The 27,284-nt window shown below is 35.9% G+C and overlaps 1 long non-coding RNA gene across 1 annotated transcript in view; it reads left to right on the top strand.

Moving 5' to 3' along the window:
* Positions 1 to 27,284, top strand: part of LOC126762714 (uncharacterized) — a 97,092-nt gene that overhangs the window by 46,189 nt on the left and 23,619 nt on the right. Inside the window, exon 4 of the long non-coding RNA XR_007667500.1 lies at positions 11,633 to 11,705. This is a non-coding gene — a long non-coding RNA (uncharacterized LOC126762714). The remainder of the gene's footprint in view (positions 1 to 11,632; positions 11,706 to 27,284) is intronic.

Below are 27,284 nucleotides of genomic sequence, written 5' to 3'. Positions count from 1 at the left end.
CTGTACGGCGTCCCTGAGAATTCACCTTATCCACTAGAGTAAACTTGGTGCGAAACCGATCCATAGTTGCTCGAACTATCAACTCTGCTGGGCAATTATGTCGACGAAAGTTTGGATTTAGTGCGCGATGTGTGGCTCAAACCGAACCATTATTTTGATAACAAATTTGCATGAAACGTTTATGAAATGGGAAACGACCAACTAAGTAATATTGCTTCATTGAAAACTGCTCTACATATGCATATAAATAATCATAGTGACAAGCTGGGTCGATATAGCCATGCTCATCTGTCCGTCTCATTTTATGAGTCTCTCAGTTCGGTAAGGACCAAACGAGGTTTCAGACAAGGCGACTCCCTATGGTGCGACTTCTTCAATCTACTGCTGGAGAAAATAAAAAGCTTAATCGAACAGGTACAATCTTCTTTAGGAGTGTACAATTGCTGGCGTACGGTGATTACATCGATGTCATTGGCCAAAATAACCACGCCGTTAGCTCTGCTTTCTCCAGGTTGGACAAAGAAGCGAAGCAAATGGAATTGAACGAGGCAAGATGAAATATCTCCAATCATCAAACAAACAGTCGTCGCTCTCCCGACTTGGGTCACCCACGTCACAGTTGACATTCATAACTTCGAAGTCGTAAATAATTTAGTCTATCTTGGAACCAGTATTAACACCAACAACAATTGAAATCCAACGCAGAATAACCCTTGCCAACAGGTCCTACTTCGGACTGGGTAGGCAATTGAGAAGTAAAGCCCTCTCTCGACGAACAGTGACCAAACTCTACGAGTTATCTGATCAACAACATCAACATCTCATATGCCGACATTACGAGTTTTCGAGAGAAAGGTTCTGCGCAAGATTTATAGTCCTTTGCGCATTGGCAAAGGCGAATACCGTAGTCGATGGAATGATGAACTGTACGAGTTATACGACGCCATTGACATAGTTCAGCGAATTAAAAGACAGCGACTACGCTGGCTAGATCATCGTCCGAATGGATGAAACCACTCCAGCTCTGAGAGTATTCGATGAAGTATCCGCCGGGAGAAGCAGAGGAAGAGCAAGACCTCCAGTCCGTTGGAAAGACCAGGTGTAGAAGAACCAGGCTACACTTGGAATCTCCAATTGCCGCCAAATAGCGAAAAGGAAGAACGACTGGAGCACTTTTGTAAACTGGGCCATAACCGCGTAAGGGGTGTCTACGCTATTATAGAAGAAGAAGTCTCAACGTTTTTGAGATATCGATTTTAAATTTGGCACCCTTCGTTTTTCCCCAAGAAGCTGCTCATTTGTCGCAAACCACCAATATCAGACCACTCTACAATATAACTGTCATTACAAATCTATGGATCAAAATCATGTCATTGTATGGAAAACTTGTTTATTATTATTTCCAAATAAATTAATTAGATCGGTCAACTATACCATATAGCTGCCATTCGAACTGACCAATCAAAATCGAGACAAACATCTTTTTTATATCATTTTATGTTTTAAGAAATGTATCTGTGGAGGTTATTGTGCCATATTTTTTTGGAATTAAAATAATTTGATCACTTCGAACGCTTTTGAATTTCCCAACGGGGTCCTTTATTTAAGTACCCGCATAGATTGGTTTTTGTTTTGAACTAAACTGCCAGCTGCATGTATTTACATATTTTGCGCTGCTCACAGTGTTTTTGTACGCTCGGCTGCTGCATGCGCGCCCGCTTCCACCTTAAATGCCAAAAACTTTGCCAAATTCACCGTTGACCTAATTCGAGTGCGGGCAAGTGTCGTCCCAAATAACTTTTAAGTATTTCACGCACTCACACATATACATACATATGCATATACTTAAGTAGATAGATTGAAGCATGTGGATCATAACCAGTGAACTGTAAATTAGTATGAAAATGTGTATGTATGCATGTGTGCGAGCGTTTAAAAATTTACTTTTAATTTGCTGTGGAAAGTCAGCGTTTGTCAATTTGTAACGGCATTGTCGTGGCTACTGCCCGCATTCTCCTTCCTCGTGAAAAGCTTTGCATAAGTATGTGTATGCATATGTGCGTGCGTGTGTTGCTCATTTCGATGTGGCAAAGTTGCAAGTATGATGACACTTATTGAATTAAATTTCCGCATCTTCCTCATTGAAAACGCTGGCATCTTAATGAGTGTCATTAGCAGAAAACTTTCGTTGCAAACTTTGCGAACACAAACAAAAGGATCTGCCCGAGGAGTTGATTGGAAAAGGATTTAAAGTATGAAAGATAAAGCGAAAACATGTCATTCAATGATTTTATGCGGAGAAAATTGCGAACTTACAACAAAGTGAAGGATGCAACTCTGAGCGCACGGAGAAGTGAACAAGAAAAATTAAAAAAGAAAATATTGAACAGAGAGACAAGTTTGTAACGATAATTCATTCTGAACTTATTAGCATGATTAATAATAAAACGGTAAAAATAACAAAATCCGTAAAAATTTTAATATTAATTTGTCAAATATACTACGAAAAGAATTTTTTGGGTTATTCTAAATAAATTATAACAATATTGCCACAGGTTTTTATTTAAGTAATATTAAAAACGATAAACTTCTGCAAAATTATGGAATGTGTGTATCCAAAATGGATCGTAAGCAATATTTTAGAAAAAAAGTATGTATTAAGTTGCCACCTAAATTAAAATATTTTAAATAAATATAATACATATTCATCGATAGTTCGAGATACGATGAAACTCTATACATATAATCAAGCGCTAGATTTGAAGCATAATTGGAAGTAGAGTTGCCACCTTTACCAATTTAATTTATTTACATCTCGCTTTGGACACAATACTTTCTAAAATTAACTCAGCTAGGCAAAAGATGATTATGTTGACCTAACTGTCGCAAGTTGAAATGTTCGTCTAAATGCTTGTTTTTACAACTCAGTCTTTTTATTTCCTGAAAATTTACTCCTTGAAGTAGTGTTGGTTTAAGCTAGTTGTCTTACAACCAGCTAGGTTGGCATACGCTCCTGACTTTTTTCCTTACTACTCTCTGTTACAAAGCTTATTAATCCGTTGTAGAATCCCAGAACTCTACCGGGACTTTTACTCACATTAATCCTATTTTACAACTTTTACAAAAGGAAGGAAACCACTATTCAGGCAATTTTTAATTAAATTACACTCTTTAAATAGCGAACAGCTACTGTGTCCATCCGATTCTAGCGCTTCAACCAAAATAAAAAAATAATAGCAGCGCCATCTGAAAATCAAAGAAATTTAGACATTTAGAATCGTTGATGAGGCCAAAAAATATAGAGCGCACGAAAAAACGTCAACATCGGCTGAACCGAAACTATAATACCCTTCACAAATACAAAAGATTCCTTACAAGCACAGCTACAGGTATATACAGGTATATGCTAAAGTGGTCCGAATCGGCGGCTCCAACCAATGAGCAGCTTTTTATACAACTATTTAAAATCCTAAATGAAATAAAGATTTTTAAAATCGTTACAAAGGACAGAAAAAGAGAGAAAACAAAACGACAGAGAACCGGAGGAGGCCGGAGGTTTCGGCTTTTCGACTTTGTTTAAACATTTGCCAGTTTCTTGAAAAAAAATCTATTTTTAATAATCAAATATTTACAAATATACAGAACTTTGCTCGTCAATAGAACCACTTTTGAGATCATTACCCTGAGAGCACTTTTAATCAATTATTACCTCTCAAGCCGACCACATCATTTACTCGTGAAACTAAGATTGCAAAAATGTATTGGAAACTTTAGCCCTGAAAGCGAAAGAACAAATAAATTATATTTTGATTGAAATCAGGGTCGAACCTGAATCTTTTTTTAATTTTCATTGAGTAAATAATCAACTTGAGAATATGACTGAAGTGGGGATAATATTTGGTCGAATAAACTCTTTTAAAATTTATGACTCGTAGTCGTATCACACACAACACTCCTAATATTCAAAAAATCAATAAGATTCAAATCGAAGCTAAAGACAACAGCTTGTTCAATTTCTTAATAAGAAGTAAAAATTACAGAAAAAGAAGCCTCAGTAAAAATATAGTAATTTAGGTGGAGGCAAATACAGTTATGTTTGTATGTACATATTTTATTTATTCCCTCTTTCCCCCTGAGCTCTTCTTGCAGACATTTAACTTTGCGTGTAAGCTGCTTACGAGTAAAAGTTACCGGGATGCTTACAGTTTATTTTTTGGTTGGCAAAAAATGGGGGAATAACTGTGTTGTGTTGCTGGTATTAAAAGGTATTACCAAACTTTTGTTTGAAAATTAAAAAATATTACAAGTAAATATATTTTAATGAACTTAAAAAACTTTTGTAATTTCAAAAGTAACCTATGTATGTATTTTAATTAGGTAGAGAGAAATGTTTAACATATAATTTTGTCAATACTTGTAGAATGTAACTGTCGAACTTTCTTAGTAATTTTTAACAAAATTCTCCTTTTCTCTCGCATTGAAAAGCCTCGAACGAATATACTTCCTGCCAAATGCTCTCAGCAAACCGTAACCAACGGTTAATGTCAAAATTACAAGTAAGGAAGGGCTAAGTTCGGGTGTCACCGCACATTTTATACTCTTGCATGATAAAGTGATAATCGAGATTTCATTATCCGTCATTTACATATTTTTCAAATACCGTATTTGTGAAAAGTTTTATTCTGCTATCATCATTGGTTCCTAATGTATATATTATACAGAGAAGGCATCAGATGGAATTCAAAATAGCGTTATATTGGAAGAATGCGTGGTTGTAAACCGATTTCACCCATATTTCGTACATGTCATCAGGGTGTTGAATACCGAATTTCATTGAAATCGGTCTAGTAGTTCCTGAGATATGGTTTTTGGTCCATAAGTGGGCGACGCCACGCCCATTTTCAATTTTTAAAAAAGTCTGGGTTCAGCTTCCTTCTACCATTTCTTCCGTAAAATTTAGTGTTTCTGACGTTTTTTGTTAGTCGGTTAACGCACTTTTAGTGATTTTCAACATAACCTTTGTATGGGAGGTGGGCGTGGTTATTATCCGATTTCTTCCATTTTTGAACTGTACATGGAAAGGCCTGAAGGAAACGACTCTATAGAGTTTGGTTGACATAGCTATAGTAGTTTCCGATATATGTATAAAAAACTTAGTGGGGGTGGGCCACGCCTACTTTTCCAAAACAATTGCGTCCAAATATGCCCCTCCATAATGCGATCCTTTGTGCCAAATTTCACTTTAATATCTTTATTTATGGCTTAGTTATGACACTTTATAGGTTTTCGGTTTGCGCCATTTTGTGGGCGTGGTAGTGGGCCGATTTTGCCCATCTTCGAACTTAACCTTCTTATGGATCCAAGAAATACGTGTACCAAGTTTCATCATGATATCTCAATTTTTACTCAAGTTACAGCTTGCACGGACGGACGGACAGACAGACATCCGGATTTCAACTCTCTCGTCACCTGATCACTTTGGTATAGATAACCCTATATCTGACTCTTTTAGTTTTAGGACTTACAAACAACCGTTATGTGAACAAAACTATAATACTCTCCTTAGCAACTTTGTTGCGAGAGTATAAAAAAGAGCAAAACCTTAATGTTGAAGACAAATGAAATTAATATGTACTTGTATTATACGAAGTAACCTCTAAATCTTTCTAATGGCTTCCGGTAGATGGATTTCCGTACGCCTGTCCACCATACTACTGCACCGTAGAACAGAATTGGCCTTACAAAGCTGTGAGAGGGAGATAGCTCCCAGGTTATGGCGAGCATATGCATACACGCAACATTGCTACTTTTCTCATTCTTACACAAGCAGATCCGTTTTCTCAGGGTTTTTTCTGAGACCCGCTTGTGGTTATAATACTGCTTATGGTCTTATAACCCAGTTAACAAGTGGAGGTCTTCCTATTCCTCTGCTTCCCCCGGCGGCAGTACTCGAATACTTTCAGAGTTAGAGTGTTTTCTTCCGCTGTCTTTTAATTCGCTGAACTTTGTCAATGTCCTCGTATATCTTATACAGCTCATCGTTCCATCGAATGCGATATTCGCTGTGTGTATCCTGCGTTGGATTTCGAGGCTGTCACCTTTTGGCTTCACACAAGCCTTCAAACCATTCATCCATTGATCAATAGCAGCATTCACTACTTTGATTGGTATTGATCAAGCTGCTCGGTCATCTGCTATTATTAAGCCAGAAATATTGCTATTTTGCCACTGTTGAGTGGTTTTTGCCTTGTATGTTGGAGCAGAATCTTGATTGAAGATCCAAATCTCTCCATCGAAGTGAGTATTGCTTAATTGCTTTATCACGCCTTCCAAAACGTCCTGCTGTTACATTTTTCTCACAGTTTTACGCCTTTTTCACAAAAGTGAAGCAGTGTAACGCCGGGAGACTCGCCTCCAAACCACTACATCAACTGGATGGTGGCCATACTGAATCCGTGCAGTAACAGTTTTTGCATCTATGGAAGTTTTTTGTTAGTATAGTATTATGGATAGTAAAATCTCAACCAAACTGCCAAGAATACTATATAAACAAATATGGAAGAAAATTTTACAAATTTTTGCATGAATAAAAAATAACTGTTTCGGAGTAAAAATCGGGTTATGTGTATTTAAAACATTACAAAATATTCATTATGAGAATTATATTCCAATCGTTCAGTTTGTATGATAGCTACATGCTACAGTGATCCGATCTAAACATATACCCTGTTCGGAGTATAAAAGGTTAGATGGAACTATATATAGCTATTGCAATTAAGATGATTTTCAACCAGGCTATTTCTAAACAAAATTTCAAGGGCTGTCTGTCTACTCGGTTACAGTTAACAAGCAGAACTAATTGCTTAAAAAAACCTCAATTTTCTCTATTTCAATCGGTAGTCATTTCCATACTTTCCGCCGGCAAAGATTGTCATTGCAACAACAACTAATACTCGTAATAAACACAATAAACAACAAATATGTACACGCACACATGCAAAATAAAGAAAACAAATCTCATCATAAGCATTTATGCAAACATTTTAGAGCGAAACTGTATAAAGGGAAGAAGAAAAGCGGAAGTAAAATGGCAAGAGTATGCTTGCAGATGCCACAACCAAGCTCAAATGGTTAATTTACGCTCCTGTTTTTACTTTACTTCATTTACATGTGCTGTAAGTGTGTGTGTGTGTGTGCACTTAAGGGTGTATGCATGTACTCGAGGCACACTCCGACAATCCCGTCAACAACAGATGGAACAATTTGTAAAATATTTAAAAGAGCTTCGAGTGTTTCACAGTTGCTTCGACTGCACTCGATTGTCGTGGTGAAGAGGTTTAGGGGGTGTGGACATACCGTTAATTGATATGCAAGTGGCGCAATTAGATTTTAAAGGCAAAACCCCTTTGGTCTTGCACTTGCTAACGGGAAGACGCGCGTCAGTTGCGAGAACAGACTTTTTTTCTCGTGGAAACAGGGAATAACTTTACGCCAGGGGGGTGGCTAACAGAACTTTGTTTGTACTATGCAGATGGGCAAGTTGTGAAAATATTACAGTTGTCTTATTGCGATTAGTTGCACAGATTTGCTTCGGATTTCCTGCGAAAATAAAATTTATTCAACTTCCGGCGCCACAGAATCGAAAATAAAAAGGGATAAAAAGACTTCGTTATAATAATAAATGAGAGCGCAGTACTCAGAAACAGAAATGTATACAAAACGAGAGAAAAACAGAAAAGACGTTCATTAGGCTGCACCGACGCTATAATACCCGTTATGTCTTGACATAATTCCATAAATTTTCTATACGATTCAGATCCAGGCTTTTCGCTACCTTTGCGGTGTGCTTCGGATCATTATCTTGCATAAATGCTCAGTTTATCGCCCCAGAACATGATAGTTCCAACGCCGTGCTTAATAGTTTTGGTGGTATACCAATGGTTAGGCTTAGGCTTGACCTTGTGGACAACAACAAATGTTTTTCCATCTGGATCCAACCTATTTATCTTGGTTTCGTCGCTCCAAAGCACGTTCCTCCAAAACTGTGCTGGTTTGTATCTGTGAGCTTTGGCAAATACCAATCGAATTTTGATGTGTCGTTTTGACAGAAGTGGTTTCTTCCTGCTAATTCGTCCAAAAAGTTCAGCTTCGTTGGGTCGTCTTCCTACAAGCTTTCTGGATACGTCCATATCATATTCGTTATTAACTTCGATCAATTTCTCTGGCTGACTTAAAAGGTTCGGCTCTGCTCTAATGTGCACTATTTGAGCAATTTCGGCTCGAGCTTTTCCTTTTTTGCATATAACGCACATAAGCGCAATCTCTTCCGGTGTGAAAGCTTTTCCCCTTCTCATTTTAATGAAATATCGTCGAAATAATTTTATTGGTTCGCAAGAACTTCACACAAAATTCAAAATAAACTACGAACTTAAAAATTTGCTATTTAAGATTGTCGCGTACAAAATTTCATAGAAAATAAACGAATTTTTCAGCAACAAAATGAGCTTCACAAGTAGATACCACATTTTCATTCTTCAGCTTTAAACGTTTTGCTGGTTCTATCTAGCCACGGTTTTTGCCATAAAGAGCCTTCAAGTCAAATCTTGATTTTGATCGCCCAGTTTGAATGGTAGCACGTATTCCCACAACAGTCGAGTCCACGTAACCGGAACGGACGCGGATTTTTATCCGCCCAAGGACTGTCAACTCGGCGCAACTATCTCTGTACAGTGCTTTCCTCTACGCACTTGATAAAACTCCAATGTTTAACACTCCAATAAATAACAATAACTAATCTCAATTATGGAACTCTATTTACTCTTCTAATTTAGTGAATTTTTCTTAGGTTGAAGACTATTTTAAAAATGAAATTTCTAACATACTAAATTTTTGTGGAAATCAATCAAAACGGTATCCGAGAACTATCAAACCTGAACGAGAATAACGATCATGACAATAAAAATTTTAAAATTAAAATTTTAATGCCAGAATCCGGATATATGTACATATGATTCAGAAAAGTTATGCAGTTAAATACATTTTTCATATAGTCACTCCGATTACTTTGTGAACAATTGTACACGAGATTTTGAAACAATTTCAGCCATGTCTCTAACTGTTTTCTTAACTGTGAGTAAAAACTTTGTCCACTATATCGACAGATTGAGGTAAAGAATTTCATAAAGTGATAAATGTCGAAGCAGCTCTCAAAGTAATGACTGATTTTACGCCAAAACATGATTATAATAATAGTCAATTAACGTTTAATGTCTTCAATTGACTAAAAACGGTTTCACCGAAGCGGTGGTTTGAGCTTGCTGAGTGGCAAAAAGTCACTCGAAACTAATTCAGGCGAATATGCGGCGTTGTCGGGCCTTAATTCCGGTCTCTTTTTACGAATAGCTTCGCGGACACGACGTATAACACTCAAATACTATTCCTAGTTGACAGTTTGGCAGGTCGGAAGAAATTCAGAGTGTACTACACCTCGATTACCAAAGAAAACTGTCAACATAACCTTGATTTTTGACCTGTTTTGCTGTGTTTTTTCCGGCTCTGGCTCACCTTTGCCACGATTTTCGGCCGACTGATCGTCTGTTTTCCGGAAACAGACGTAAGCATAGATCCAAAACTCATCCAACGGTTACGCACACAAAAGTTGAGACAAATTTTTTTCGATATTTTTATCCATTGTAAAAATCTCAGCGGACTACTGAGGTGTACCGACTTAGTTATCTGCTGTAAACAAACTGGTTCACAGATCGCGCTCATATTTGGCATAGTAACTAAGCACGGTTCTATCAACTTAGCAAAATAGATTTTATTAAAAATTTAATCACAAAATTCGATTTCCGTGAAATTATCGACTGAAGATTTTCGCTATATTAATGGTGGAATCTTTGTACTTTCTGAGGTTTACAATTTTATACATTATAAAAGTAGGAGCGGCAATTGCGTAGCAATACTTAATTTTCAGCAAATATGATTCTTCAAAAGCTTTCAAACGTGTTCTTTTCTGTACTGAGGTTATTTCCCAATGATCAAAATCATCCACCTGTGAGTTCAAAAAATTTTTTTTTCTCGTGCATTTTTTCTGGAGATGCTTTTTATTGAATATATATATAAAATATATGAAAATTTAGCGAGTTTAACGTATTCTTAGAATTCATATTTTATTAATAAAAATATTGGGTTCCGTCGTTCCTGTAGAAGATCTCCTGAAAGTCCTCCCCAAAAAAGTATTTGGCGGTGAGGAAGACATATCTGACCTATTTACAAATACGCTCATTACTCCGAAACAATTTACCGCATTACTTTGAAATGTACAGACTTGTACATATATACAATCAAAATATGTAAAAAAAATTTATTTTTTTTAATTACTTGTGGATATAGCCCTTTATATCAAACATTTGGTGAAATTATTCGTGCGATTGAAGAAATTGTCGTTTTCGCCAAGAATTCTCATAATAGAAATCAACTTGTTTGTTTGAAATCGATTAAAACAATTCTAGACTTTACCTTGACTGAAATATAGGACAGGTATTACCTACTCAGCTTTGAAATTCTGCTTAAGTAAAAGGACAAATACAATCGAATTCTCTTTTGCAGTGCTTCGCAGCTAATTCGCTACAATTGTTTAGTACTTTTGCAAAGTTACTTTTTCCGTACAGATGCTGTCACTCCCGTTTGTTCTTGTTTTCTTTGGCACTCTATAAAGTCAGTGCAAATTGAGTTTCAATTAACTGAGCGCCAGCAACGCGGCAGAGGAAGTGATTGCTCGCAGATGCTATTGATGAACGCAGTTGCAAGCGAAAGAGGCTTTAATTACACACTTTTCTCTTTGTGTGTTCCTTGTGTGACGATGTAAGAGGACGAAGAAAATTGCAAAAAATAGCGCTAATACCGTTAGAGAATTGAAAGATTGTTAAAGAGCCAATACTATTGTGGCTAAAGACTTTATTTATTTGGCTTGGAATTAAAAACTAAAATATTGGCTGATAGAGGTTCCGAAGTAAAGGTAGATGATAGTAAAATAAAAGAACTAAAAAAATAACTATTATTAGATATCTTGAAAATTTAGAGAGTAGCGTATAGAACAATCAACTGGCATAAACCACATATGTACATGCACATGTATGTTGACATAATAATCAAAGACAATTAAAATAGAATGTGTGTTGTGGCTTCGCTTTGCAAAATTTCTGACAAGCTAGCAGAGCTCACATGTTAGCGAGCAAAGAAGTGCGGTGTCGAAAACAGCTAGTACGTTTGCTATTCATAACGGCACTTCTCATCACCTCATTAAGAAATTTCACGCCACTGTGAGAAACTCTGGCACTTCATTAATATTTAATTAGTAAATATTGAAGTTCATACAAATATGTACATATGTGTGAGTGCTTCCTCATTGGTATCTCTGTCTGTCATAATTTTTCGGCTGAGATCTTTATCATCTTTGTTTTGTTTTATACAAACAGAAAATGTTTTGTCTTCACACTCAAAGGAATAATAATAAACAATTGAGATTATTCCACACTTTCTACATAATTACAAGTGACATACATACACATTTATGAACATAACAGTCTTTATTAATTAACATAATTGTTTTCACATTCTTCTCTTGCAGTTAACTGTCGAATACTCTTTCATTTAGTTGTTCTTGAATAAAGGGTTGGCACAAAACCGTTATTACCGAAAAAGTAAGTGATATTGCTTTGTTTTAATTAATTATTTCTTTATTGTAATAAGAACCTACAAGTATTTACATATATTCATGACTATAAGCAATATATGATAATATCTTGTCGTCTTCGGTGGAGTATTTCGACTGCCTTTTCGAAAACACATAAATGTAAGCGCGTTTTTGAATTCTTTGATTGAGATTGCTCGTACTTTAGGTGAATTCAGAATTCTCAAGTTATCTTCAAGAGATATGAGAGTGATGTTCAAACTCTTTTGAAAAAAAAATCATTTAAATAGAAAATAAATTAAATCATAGCACAATAGACCAAAAAATAGATACAAACCTTTAAAATCGAATAACTGAACAGGTTAGGTTATGCTAAGAAGTCGATCCTAACAGGGATCTCCCTTGGATAGCTTAGAACGTCAGACATTCACACCGCGCCAGTATTGCTGCTCTGTAGAATGCAGCTTTTCTTCTTCTTTATTGGCATAGACATCGCTTACGCGGTTATAGCCGAGTTTACAATAGCGCGCCAGTCATCCCTTCTTTTCGCTGTTTGGCGCCAATTGGAGATTCCAAGTGTAACTAGATCCTTCTCCAATCCTGCCTGTTTTCCCTCTACTGCAATACGGCACGCCTCATCGTCCCAGCTGTTCTCTCCTAAAACCAATGGTTTTGTTTGCAGCTGTACGTAAAGAGCTTGAAATGCCGTCACACAGTTCCCTTATACCGAGTTGCTGATGAGTGCTCTCAGAGAGCAGAAGTGCAAGTCGAGCAGCATATCGTTCGCCTGTCTGTTCTGATTGCAGCTTCTCGACATCGAATTTTCCTTGTACTTGTAGACGTCCGTTGTTTTGCTGTACAAAGGCGGATGAGTATCTTCGATGTAACAAGATAACGATCCAAGTCAATGTCATCATGGAGGCTAAATTTAGCAACCTTTGTGCCAAAGATACCTTCTTTGCCCACACTGGCATTAAAGTCGCCAAGTACGATTTTGTCAACGTGTCGAGGGCAGATCTCATAGGTGTGCTCCAAGCGTTCATAGAAGACATCTTTGGTTTCATCCTCCTTCTCTTCCGTCGGAGCGTGGACGCAAATCAGCGATTTGTTGAAGAACTTCACTTTGATGCGGATAGTGGCTAGATGTTCATCTACCCTCGGCGACAGATCCTCTCTTCCACTACGAATCATCACCGAACTTGCGCTCCTATATATGGCCACTGTAGTATATGCCACAAGGACCTACTCGTCTCAGTCTTTGTCCCGTCCATCGCAGTTCTTTGACAGCGAATGGCCTTTACTTTGAAGAGGGCATCAACCAGCTTGTTGCTGGTGACACCATCCCAATTAAGGGACCGGACATTCCAGGCGCATGTCCTTAAATAGTAGTCTAAGGATTAGTGCGTTTGCAGTGGTCATCATCGAAAGGGTGATCTCTCATGCAAGGCTGTTGTGTCCTTTTCATTGGAGGGGTTTTTACGTGGCGGGTCGCACAACCTTGGAGAAGAATGCTTCGTCTTCTCACTTTAGATCGCATTCAAACGTATGTTTTTTGGCTACCCAGAGGATACTTGATATAAGATCACAGAAATCGTGAGCTGCTTGCACCATAATCCATTGTAAAATAATCGATTCTGCCACTCCCAAGTGAATGGCGCTCAGAGAACTTTTCTCACTTGCGTTAACTTCTACACATAGCTACATCCCCCTGTACCTCTACCTCCACCTTAATTTCATTTCAATTGTTGATTGAAATTACTGACAAGTTAAGCTCATCAGAGTACTTACTACATTTGCTAAAATTAAGAATGAGCTGTTTTGCAAATAAGAATGCTTTATTGCTGTTTTGTATTTATATCATATAAATTAATATTTAATATTTTCACACGATTCATCGGAAAAAAGTGTCTCACCTGTTCCTTAAATTACTCCATAAATTAAGCAAACTAATTGTAACGGTATATCCACTAGCGTAGCACAAGTTTTAAGCTTTTTAAAGTCTCTACAATGCCTGATACTCATTCCACATGTGAGCCTTAATCTCAATTTTAACAAATTCAATTTATTTAATAGACTTATTTCCTGATTTCCAACGAATTTTATGTATTCTTTCGTGGAGATGAGAGTGATATGAGTTAAATAAACTCAGAATCTAAAAGACACATGTGTGAATGGGCGCTGAACGTGACTGAAATAATAATGCAAATTTTGCATATGGGAAAATAAAAGTTTTTGCGAGCGAAAACAAATTACCAAAACGAGTAGACAAATAAAGCAAACTTTTAGCCAAATAACAAAGAAACAAATGTGGTAAAATATAAGCTAATCTAAATTCTGTCGAAAAGTGTTGTGAGTTCGTGAATTTACGCCTACAAATTTGGCTATTGGATTATAGAGACCGTTCGACAAGTTTGTGACTTGTTGGAAGCAAACATTTGTTTTCCATACAAAATATGGCATTACTAAAGTCGTTAAAACAAGCGACTATTTCAGGGGTGCTATTTTCAGTTGATTCAAAACTTTGACCTTTAATGTACTAATTGATTAATCAGATAGACGTTTTGTCCTTAACATTGTCTTGATATCCCGCTATTTTAGTATATTCTTTAACTTTTCCACGCATAATTTTCATAAAAGACTCTAATTTTTTCTTCGACAAAGTCGATTGTTTCTGCTTAAGGTCAATTCATCGGTTGGAGAATAATCTAGGTCAATGATTCTGCGTAAGTTTCAAGATATTTTTTCTCTGAACGATTCTAACCGCAGTAACACATTTCTCTATCATCACTTATCTAATAATGAGTTTGTTCCATCGTCCATACCTAGCAACTTCCGTAGCAAATATAAAATTTATAGAATTATAAAAGACAAACTACTTCATTCAACAAATTGAGTACACACTTTATGCGCTGTAGTTCATTATTTTTCCATAAAGAGTACTGTTTTAAAGACCTTTAACTTATTTCTAAGATGTTTTATAGATTGTAGTTTTGAATTACTTTTGCGTGATCGTCATTGTTTAAGCTGTTGATATAAATCTCAGATCTGTGCAATCAGTATATTATACAACCTGATTTGTTAAATAGATGTTCTCCTAATCTGTAAAGAATATGTTTTACGAGGACTATGGTGTTTGTCCAAGCCTATCAGTCGGTATGAAGTGAGCGTTAAGATACAAGTGTACTGGTAGGGAACATTTGTTGTGAATGAGCCTTAATTTTTTCCTGTTTGTTGGCATGACATCTGCCAAACATATTTAATAGCCTTACAGTCATTGAACAAACAACGTGATACTTTTCCAATGAGATGATTTACCGAAAGCATTAATTTTTTGTTTTCATTTGAATAAAAGTGCTGCAGAGTCGCATCGAATGTTTTTCAAGGTTCTATCAGAAGAATCATGCAACAAATGGTTTCAACGGTTCTGAGATAATGATTTTGAGGTGAGAAATGAAGAACGTGGAAGACCACCAAAATGTTTGAAAACACCGAACTGCAAGCAATATTGAATGAAGATGATACTTTAAAAGCTATGGGAAAGATCCAAGAGTGTGGAAAATGGGTGCCACATGAATTAAATGAAAGACAAATAGAAAACCGAAAAATAACTTGAAAATTTTTGCTTCAAAACACGTAAAAAAATCATCGAATTGTCTCTGGCACTGAAAATGGATTTACTCGGATCGATTGGATTGATTCGGTTACCATTTGTTTTCATCGATGGGACACGCTCTGGCTGAGCAGGACATAGAAAATTGATTGTCTGAATGGTTTGCTTCAAAAGACGAACATTTCTATAGGCATGGTGTCCACAAATTGCCATTTGTAATAAGTTTTGGTTAATAACTCGATTATTTTTTTCTTATTTTCTCATTAATTACTATTTCATTTTCACCAAAAAACGCCAATTTCATACCGATACACCTGGTTTATTGAATAATAATATATTTCGAATGACACGCTTGCTTAGGTCGGTTTTGTGCTTTTCTTGTGGCTTTGTGAACAGTGAAAAGATTTTTTATTGGCAATCCGTTGTTTCGGTTATTTTCGAGCACTTATTACATTCTGAAGAGGTTAGGAAACTTACTATATATGAAATTTAATGAACACTAATAGAAAGTACAAATTTTGGGATAATCTTTCATATATTTTTTTTTTACTATTATAGTATATTTTTAAAGATAGGTAAATCCACATTACTAACCTATAGACTATTTGGATAAATAAGTCAGCTGATTCTCCATTCTATACAATTATCACAGTTATTATCACAGTTAGGCAATTAAAATAATTTTTTTCGTATAACCTAAAATTTCATTAAGGTGAATCATTTGTATATCGACGGAGAGTCTAGGGTCCATTACCAGTCTGCTAGGGCTTTTTATTTCGACAGCTGTTGTGGATGGTTTCAAGAGTGCTTTAATATTGGTTTTTGAAAAAAATCATATTAGCTCTACCTTAGCAAATCTTCAACATTTGGTCTTTGATAATCTGATATTTTAGTCGAAAAAGAACTGTTTCTTCCACAAGCTAAACATGTTCTGGAAGACTTTCAAAGATTTGAAAATTATTTTTTTTTCGACCGAAATCATTTATTTCATTAATTTACACACACAGACATAAAGACCGACTGGCCACACTCGCGTTTGATGTTGCTCCGAATAAAAATGAAAGTCTGAGAGAGCGAGATGTCAGTAAACAAAAATTAGTACTTCGTTCGATATTTTACTGGGGTTAAGAAAGTGTGTACAATACGAATGCAAATGTCAATGGTTTATCAAACGAACCTTGTATTGCTTCAGCAGAAGATGGTAGCAGGGCTTGCCTTCTCGAATGACAGAACTGTTGCCAAGTTGCAAAGCAGCTGTTGATTGTCAAGGTACCGAGAACAGATGTGATTTCAACTTATTGCCTAAAACATTACATATTTTTGCACAGGGTTCATAGCAATTTGTTGTTGCCATTATATTTACAAAGTTGGCTTGTACTTCCACGACCTACAGATGTTCCCAGAGACATATTTACATGCTCACTTTCACTTCAGCTTATTTATGCACGGCTTCAATGTCAATGACATGGGACACTTTATTTGCCGAATTTGCATTGGAAACTTTAAGAAAAAAGCCCCAAAAAAGTTTCAAATTTAGGAAGAAAACAGCAAATATTTCGAAATCACAAAGTTTACCGCAACATAAACCAAACAAATCAAAAACACAAATTTGCTTGGGAGCGTGTAAATAAGAGGGTAGGTTGCCTACGGAGGTCTTTGAACTCCTGTAAGGGTTTTTCACAGTTTCCCTCCACGCTTCGAGAGCGGAATGGTTTTGTTTTAATATTAGCGGATTTTATTTTGGCGCATTTTTCTCTTTTCTTTGCGGCGATGCTATTGAATAACTGTTTGTTTAGCTTTAACCCTTATATAGAAAATTGATACAAACTCCACGCAGACATCAGCCATTAAAATCAATAGAGCGAGGATGTTCTACTTAAGTGTTTGGCAGATGAGGGAGAATTTTAGCGGTATATGCTGGCATGGCGTGTCTTGTCGCGCAACACTAAGCGCCAATAATAGCTTTTGGGACCTTTTTTTGTGGACAAAGGCATTGGGGTTTCGCCAGCAAAGAAATGTAATTTTAGCGATGCGGAGCTTTTAGTCGTACGAACATACGTATCGTTATTGTGAGTGCTATACGATTTCTGTAGGGGATGCTGCGGTTGCATGTATTCACATACGTTACTCTAAATCCTGGATTAAATGAAAGTTAGCAATTACTAATTTAGTTTGTTGCGATCTAGTACGAGTCCAACTATGTTCTTCTTCAAATTCTTACTGGCAATAAAAGCTACATATATAATTAAGAAGGAGTAGAATAAAATTTTGGTCAAAGCTTGACCGAAAGTTCGCCCGAAATCTACGAATTTTAGAAGGCTTTCATAAGAAGCTTGTTGACATTTAGATTTCCGAACCAGCTTTATCTATTTATTTGGTGTTTAAAAATGTTTCTATTTTATTTGTTAACTTTTCCTCACACTCTGATTGGCTTTGAAGATACTTATTTGACAAATGCAGCGTCTTACAAGTTTCAAAATGCCTTTGCAAGTTAGATTTGTTTGGTTTTTCTGTTGAATTTTACGAGAAGATTTGTCATGATGGAAACACGTCCGAATGTTTTCAAGTACTTGTTGATGTGGAAGGTCCATGTATTAAGAAGCGGCTATGAATACTGCTTAACAATACACCATATTTTTTAAGAACGAGGACTAGCAAAGCTTGATTAATTTTGGAAGTTTGAAAGGAGGTATCCCCTTGTTGATTTGGAAACAAGTAAATTGTAGTAGACTTTCGTTAAGTTCCTACTGTCATGAGTTCACATTGTCTAGTAGTAATGAATAGATAAAAAGCAAAAAAACTCTTAAATTCTGCAGGTTCTGGAGATTTAATAATATATACTTTGAAAGCGATTAGCAGTCGACACCAAAATCAAGCGATGATAACCTATCTAGTCCATAACTTCTAAATTATTACCTGATTGGAGTTTCGAGGCACACAGTTCTCAAACGGTCCGTAGACGCTTAAATTGTCTCTATATACTATTTTTCCATTCCTTCCATCATCTTAGAATACTGCACATCTTTAGACGACTTCTTTGGTAGAATACTAGCAAATTACTAATGTATCCAACCACCGGGCCTTGTGAGAATAGGAACTCTAGATCCAAAAGATGAAGAAGCCACTCTTCTGTCGCGGATCGTATGTACATGGGATATTAGTAGAGTAATTTCTTCGTCTATATTATTTAAACATGGATTAATGGATGGATGGATAGCAAATAAGCAAAAGTCAAAATACTTGGAAATTCCTTTCATTTCAATTATTCCAGGAACAATTGGAAACTTTTCTTAAAAATATGATAAGTTGCAAAACTACAATATATCTATATCATTTGTGTGTAGCTTGACGGTAGTAATCCGTATCTCCGGAGACAAAAAGCAGTTTCTTTATGGATAAAATAAACAATTCAAATTTTCGCAAATAAATACAGGTGACACCATCTCTTTGTCGTAACTAGTAAAGTAACTAGTTTTCGATTACTGCTGCTGGGTGTACATTTATTTAATTCATGTACATAAGTGTGTGTACATTCTACATACATACTTGTTTACATAAATATGCTTTTGAGTGAGCACAAAAATTCGTTGTGGTTGATGATCCAGAATGCTGTAAACCGGTAATTGACACTAACGGTATATGCCGTAGGGGAGTATTGACATGAAGTAAAACGATAAGCGCGAGGAAATCGTCGAAATAGTCTGGAAAATTGTAGTGCAAGAGGGAGCACTTTACTTCGAAAGTTTGTTGGCGACTGAAACATAGTTACAAGAGAGTTTCACTTTTTAATTTGTGATATTAGAGCTTTAAGACTGACGAAACTGGAACAAGAACTCGGTGTTTAACAAATATAATATTTCTATCGTTATAAAATTTATAACCACTTCTAAAGACTCTCAAACACCTCAATATAATACATACCCAAAAAACTTTAATCTTGATTAATTATGTTACAATTATAACGGGTTATATATTACTTTATGGTAATACATTGACCACTATTCATTAAATGGTCAACATTTAAATGAAATTCTCTTCAAAAAGTAAATGTCCGATGAGATTTTTGCAAATTTTATGCGTTTTTTTTAAAAAAAAAGTTATCAAGCTCTTAAAAAATCACCCGATATATTACTTTAAGATAGTTTTTTTATTGCCCTCAAAATCGATTGTTCTTCCCTGAAAAGATCGGGACTAGAAATCCAGTAACTCTTACCAAGTTCATACATAGTGTAACGACAAATAATTTATTAGAACTTTGCAGCTAAAAAGACTCTGTTCAACTAGTATATTAGAAAAGAACGTTTAAAGCATGTTATCCGCTCGTTTTTCTGCTTCTTCAAACCCAACAATTATAAAAGCATATCATGTATAGTATCTATTCCTGTTTGTAAATTAATTTATTAATGAGAATAAGAACCAGTATTTTTAAAGGGGCTGTCAGTGGAACGATCGGAGGACTCTACTTAAATTTTTGCTGAGAAAATATTAAATGTCCACTGCATTAGTGGTATTGCGCTCTATGTCATAGTTTGGGAATGTAGCTCGGTTTGAGGCCATATACAGTTCCAGTTTCAGATATGTCTGTTAAATCTTACAGTCTGTGAATAAACGCAGTACAAACCTTTTTTTGTTAATATATTCTTAAATTTATTTGAAAATAGACATATCTGAAAGTCAAATCAAATCTGGTGAAAAGCAACATAATAGTATATGGTTCAGATATTGACGGATATATAACATTTTCATAGATTATGTCATCTGAGTGTTCACTGAGAATGAAAAGACTTAAGCCGTGTTGTAAAGAATGGTTTTAAAATAACATTATAGGAGAATTAACTACTGTAAGCGTTATCGTACACAGATTAAAAGAGCTTTTAAAGGAATAATAATAGGGATCATCAGCTATTCTCTTAGTCTGAAATAGAAAACAGAAGAAAAGGTTTTTTTTCTGAGAATTTTTCTGATTTTTTAATAAAAGTTTGTAGATAATGAGTCAGCTTTATAACCCAAGCTGTTATGTACTGTAACCATGTCATATATATCTATGTTATTATAGTATACATAACTAATGATGTTAATTATCTTTCCGGTTCTTTATGTGCCGTATTTAAATTTTACGAAGATGCTATTTAAATAGTTAATTATAATTGCACAAACTCAAATCATAATACTTATAGAAAAGTGGATTATGAATGCAATAAAAGAGCTTATTAACCCGTTTCAAAGAACTGGCCTGTGAAATATTAATCCAAACATATTAATTAAGTCTGAATAGATGTTAATGAGTCACACATTTTGCTCTGCTCTTTATCGCATTTCAAAAATGTTCGATGCATTCGCTTGTTGGCGTCATTAACGGTGATTAATTGCGATTGCGGATAATTGTGTGTGGGCAAATAAAAATGCAATCAAGTGGCAATAATTAAATGCGGTAAATTGAGTAAACTCGATAAAATATGATTTGGCTCATTAACTTTTTCAGGTGGAAGTTCGTAGATAAGCCCACGTGTGTAAGTGTGTGTGCGATTTGATTTGAATAAATGAAAGTGTGAGTAAGTGATAAAAATAAATAAATTAATATGCAAATGTTAAATGTTTTATTAATAAATGTATAAAAAAAACTATCTCGATGCCAAAGAAATGTGGTCCATTTATTCGGAGTACTTGATATTATTTATAATGAGGTAGGAAAAGCAAGTATTCAATGCTATTCTTCTTCAGTACTGGTGTTATTTTTGAGAGAGTTAGTACCACCCGGTACAACACTGGAAGTGACATAGAAATTACTAAAATTTCTAATATTATTAAGCCTTAGCTTTACACACTTAATTGTACTTAATTGTACTTTTAATACCGAAGAGAGATATTCTCTCAAAATTAACATATAAACATTTAACTTTAGATTTGGCTTAACTTAGAAATTAGCAAATTTAGAAATCATGCAAATCCAAGGTTATATTTACATAGAAAGCATAAATTTAAAAAATGTCAGCAGTTGGCAAAAAATAGTAAGACTTAATTTAAATTTCGACCGAATACCCAGTCGTAAAATTTTTTTTCTAGGCTCGTATGACTGTCAGTGACATCTGTGCCATCACACTTCAAAGTAATCATTAGTGTTTAGCATACGCTTGTCTTTCTAAAGTACATAAAATGCATTATTCAAAAAAGAAGTTCCATTGAATTTTGTGAGCAGAATCAAATTTCTGGTGCCGAAACGTTCAGAATGTTGGAAAAGGCCTTAGAAGATAATTATCTGTCGCGAGCAAGTATTTTTGATTCCCCCAAATTATTCAAAGAGGGTCGAGAACGTGTTGACGACGAACCACGTCCAGGACGGCCATCAACATCAGCTGATGATCAACACGTCAGAGATATTACTGGCGTTGTTGGAATATCGAAAACCATTCTGAAAGATAATTTGGTCCTAAGAAAAGTGCAATCACAGTTGGTTCCAAAATCACTCAATTTAACAAAAAAAGCGTGGCTCTAATGCCTGTGAAATAATGTTTTCCGACTACGAGGATGTAATGCAACGTATTATTACTGGCGATGAGTCTTGGATCTTTGTTTATGATACAGAAATAGACGATTAATCAGCCGAATATCTTGGCAAAGGTGAGCCGAAGTCGAAGCAACCACGTCAAAGCAGTTTTGAGTCAATAGAAGATATTAAAGGTTAATCGCTACGCCGGCTATTCCGGAAATTTTCTTTAACAAGGAAGATTGGAATGAAAGTTGGCAGAAGTGTATTGGGCCAAGGTGGATTACTTGGTGGAGGACATCATAGATTTTGTATATTAAATTATGAATTTTAAAATTATTAACAAAGTTTTACTATATTTTGCACATAATAGTAAAATATGTTTTATACCTCAAAACAAAGCCGAGTGGACCAAATTCAGAATTGAAAAAAAAAACAACCAAAGTAAATTTAATTGCTTCTTTATAAAATAAACTACAAGAAAGCATCCCCTCTCGCTCCCAACGAATATTTCAATCATCATAGCACTTGGAAAAATCCTCCGTCGTGATTGCCATCAGAGCCTTCTTCGATTCAGCTTTTATATCCTCAATTGAGTCAAAACGGTGTCCTCGGAGTGGTCATGTGAATTTGCTGAATAGCCAGAAATTACACGAAGGTAAATCAGGCGAATGCGGTGGTTGCGGCACGATATTAGTTGAAAATGTGGCGAAATGATCACGAATAATCAATGCAGTATGAGATGGCGCATTATCGCACTTCTTTGTTCAATAAATTCAGACATAGTAAAAAATCGAAGAATTCACTTTTAGAGCCTCAAAAAACGACACGTATCTCAAATACTAATGAATATTTTGACGTGAAATTTAGCATAGATGTCATTAACAGTAAGTCCAGCTTACAGAAAAAAATGTACCGATTCGAAAAATACGCGAAGTATAAAATAAAAATTCACCTTTCAATTTGATCACAGTAGTATTTACTGTAAGTTCTGCTTTACATATTCTGGTGGATAGTGCATTAACTAACACATAGACATAAAAATATATCAGTAGGACAACTAGTCATACCGATTAAACTAACCTAACCTATATACATATAAATAGCTGCAATGAAAAGGGAATTTGATATAAAATGCATTGAGTGCAGGCGACACATTCCAATTAAAGTCATTAAAGTCGATAGTTCATTTAGATTTCATGTGAATTCGCCATTTTTATTTACAAAACACACGCCAGTCAATGGGATTTTTCAATGCTGTCCATTTGACTACTTTTAAATAATGCAAAAATCCATTTTGTTTGCCATTCACACTCCCCATTGTGCCAAATCAGAGCGCTGATATGTCATTCAAAGCCGAAACTAAGGCTGTAAGCAAAAAACTGCAACAAATACAACAACAAAGGCGAATGTAACAATTTTATAAAATTTAATTGCGTTAAAATTGAGCCAAAACATTTCAAAGAATTTCGTGCAATAAAATGCGGCAACATTGCATAGCTACCTGGGCAGGTGCCTACATACATGTGTATTTATGTAAATGAATTAAAGCGCGCCTGCTTTAAAATGCAACGCTGCGCTTTGACTGATTAATTTGACAAATTACCGCCAACGCCGAGCGACTTTATCGCCGTTTAAATGCAAGTGTGGCGCGGCATACTTATAAATATGAGTGTGAAACGTATGTATGTGTGCGCTGCCGTTGCTTTAACTGTGCATACGAGTGCGCGTGTGGTTGCTAGCCGCTCGCAATTGGCAACTCTACACGTATTCCGCAAGCATCGGCAATAAATTACAATTTGTGTCACTTGCATTGCCTGTTTTACAAGTACAAAGTTAATGCAGACAATGTTGAATGAAACAAGTAACAACTACAATAACAAAATATAACGGTTTCATGTGAAATTCACACCTAATTTGAAAGATTCGGTTTCGTTTTACATATTCCGAGTTGAAATGATACCAAGCCATTACTCTAAATATAGTTCATAACTTTGCCACATAACGGTTGTTTCAGCTTCAGCAAGATCGTCGCGAAGTTGAATCACTGTTAAAATAGCTTAAGTCGACTTAAGTTATGTGGCCTAAATCGACTTTTCTTCGATCAATTTAACCGGAAATCAAATTTGTTTTTACCTTGAACTCTACTTTAACATCGTAAGCTGGAAATCATATATAAATGTGGCGATGATTAAGTCCACATTTCTACTAGCAATCAAGATTAATTTAAGTCGACTTGACATGTGCTAATAAAATGGTACGAGTATTTGAAAGAGCTACAAAAGTAAAGGGTAATATTAGATGAGTATGGAAGTAGAACCGGTAGTTAGGCACACCCTCTTCTTTTTATAGTGGCATTTGCAAAATAATGTAAAACTTGCTGGTTTTAAAATTCATTTCGAATATTGGACGAAGAATACAAAAATTAGATGGAAATACAAGTATATACGAGGGCTGCTATATATATTTCTGGCCTAATAATGAAAATAGGAATATTTATCAACGAAAATGGTTTTATTGTTTTTCAAAATATTCTCCATCAAGATTTATACACTTTTGCATGCGCTCAAACCTATTTTTGAAGCACTTTTTCTACTCCGATTGAGACACCTCCAAAACATGGTTTTTGAATGCTTCAACAGCATCTTCTGGCGACGAAAATCGTTGACCACGCATTATTTTCTTGATGTGTGGGAATAAAAAGAAGTCACTGGGTGCCAAGTCAGGGCTGTACGGCGGATGACCCATCAATTCGACGTTTTGGCCGGTCAAAAAGGCGCTGGTTTGAGCCGATGTGTGAGAGCTCGCATTGTCATGGTGCACAATGATTCGTCTTCTCTTGTTCATTTTTCGAATTTCTCCGAAGACTTCAGGCAAACAAATGGTGGTGTACTACTCAGAATTGACCGTCCTACGTTGCTCAAGCGGTACAGTCGCCACATGACACGTTTTGCCGAAGTAACAGGCGACCATTTGCTTCGAAGTGCTTCTTCCACGAACAACTTTCATTGGATTTGGCTCGTCTTGGAAGACCCACACGGTCGATTGCTGTTTTGCTTCGCGCTCATACGCATAGATCCATGATTCGTCACCTGTGACGATCTTATAAACGTCTTTTGAAGCATCGCGATCCACACGAGCCTTTTTTTGAGCGATTGTCAAATTGTGCGGGATCCAACGAGAACAAACCTTTTTTACGTCCATAGGCATGCCTCTATCTGAAGGTATGTTACATGACGGTCTTGCATTATCAGTTCACGTACGGCATCGATGTTTTCTGGCACAACAGCTGTTTTTGGACGACCTTCACGGAATTCGTATTTGAGCGAGCGTCGGCCACGATTGAATTCGTTGTACCAGTTTTTCACAGTGCTATAGGATGGTGCTTCATAGCCATACAAAGATTTTAGTTCATCGATGCACTCTTGTCGTGATAATCCACGTCGATAGTTGTGAAAAATGATCGCACGAAAATGTTCACGAGTTAATTCCATTTTTTGGCCGAGATGAATTTTTTAATTTCCTGTAAATAAAACAATTCACGATTAAATGACAAAACGTTCTGAGTGATGTTATGCTAAAAAATGTCAAACTTTCCAATGGAAATGTCAGATTTCACCTGGCAACACTTAGTGTTGCCTTAGTCCAGAAATTTATAGCAGCCCTCGTATATATTTGTATATCTTCTTCTTTACTGGCGTAGAAACCGCCTACGCAGTTATAGCCGAGTTAACAACAGCGCGCCAGTCGTTTCTTCTTTTCGCAATATGACGCCAATTGGAGATTCCAAGCGAAGTCAGGCCCTTCTCCACCTGGTCCTTCCAACTGAGTGGAGGTCTTTCTCTTCCTTTGCTTCCCCCGGCGGGTACTGCGTCGAATACTCACAGAGCTGGAGGGTTTTCCTCCATTCAGACGACATGACCTAGCCAGCGTTGCCGCTGTCTTTTAATACGCTGAACTATGTCAATGTCGTCTTATATCTCATACAGCTCATCGTTCCATCGAATGCGATATTCGCCGTGGCCAACGCACAAAGGACAATAAATCTTTCACAGAACCTTTCTCTCGAAAACTCGCAACGTCGACTCATCTGATGTTGTCATCGTCCATGTCTCTGCACCATATAGCAGGACGGGAATAATGAATGACTTATAGTGTTTGGTTTTTGTTCGTCCAGAGGAGGACTTTACTTCTCAATTGCCTACTCGGCCCAGGGTAGCACCTGTTGGCAAGAGTTATTCTGCGTTGCATTTCGATGTTGACATTATTGTTGGTTCCGGTTCTAAATAGACGAAATTATCTACGACTTCGAAGTTATTACTGTCAACAGTGACGTGGTGTATACTTTGCTAAAGACAATCAGAAGCGTGGTGTCGGCCAGTTCCGAGAGAAAACCTATAACAACATATGCAAGACGTCACAACTCTATTTACATCGTCAACATTTCGAATAGTACTATTTTACAATGAAATATATTTAAAAAGAACAGTCTTAGCTAGAAACTTGCTGGAAGTATTTTAACTAGTTCTACTATTAACGATAATTTTTTTTTTTAACTATTTTTTATTGAAAGAGTATCATGCCTAAATTTTATTTCATGAGGATAGTGTGATTGCTGGATCTCTCGGCTGTGCTTTGAGAATCAATAAATTTCTCAGGTATGGAGAATGTGTAAAACGTAAAATCTATCCTTTTTATGTTTTTCATAAAATAATTCTTTACTGAAAATAATTTTAATTGCAGTTTTTTTTTTTGCCGTCAGAATAACTAAACTATTTATTACAATTATTGTTATGTTTTTTTTTTTAGTTTTAACTAAAATTTGATTTTGTAACTCCGCTCTCCTGAGTTTTGTTTGTATGAGCCTACATATAGTATATGTGTTCAGTATAGGAAAAAAAATCACAGTAAATGTTTCCTCTTTTTGATTCCTCTTATACTCATAGGCACCCAAATTCTTGGCCCGTAATTGCTTTCGGAAATACTTTACTCACTCATTTAACATTTCCACGTCGTTAAATGGGACATTTTACCTCCATTTCTAGTTACTGATTATGCCTTCCATTTCCTCCTCACTCAAATTATTTCGTTTTGTGCTTGAAGTTTACATTTTTTTAAAACGTTGTTAACTTGCTTCTTCCGCCCGCTTTTTCATTCTCAGTTTTTGCGGAGCTATCTCCTCGGTTGGTATTTTAGAAATATACTGGCTAAGAAGCAACTTTCTTCTCTCGGTGTTTTTGTGTTGTGGCAGAAATACTTTTGTAATAATTGGAGTGTTTTTAATTTTGAGTCAAACGTGGTGCGCAGAATAAATTTCAATGCACAAGCAAACTCAGTAGGAACCTGAACATAAGTATGTAGGTGGAATATATATGTAATAAATAATACAAATAATTAATACATTTAATTACTGAAAAATAAAAAGCTCCATTTTCTCTTCAATCCTTTATATAGAAACACACTTACACCTTTAATAAATAATTTACCAAGATTCC

The sequence above is a fragment of the Bactrocera neohumeralis genome, chromosome 6 (assembly GCF_024586455.1).
Source record: "Bactrocera neohumeralis isolate Rockhampton chromosome 6, APGP_CSIRO_Bneo_wtdbg2-racon-allhic-juicebox.fasta_v2, whole genome shotgun sequence".
NCBI lineage: Eukaryota > Metazoa > Arthropoda > Insecta > Diptera > Tephritidae > Bactrocera > Bactrocera neohumeralis.
This window is presented reverse-complemented; position numbering and strand designations above follow the sequence as displayed.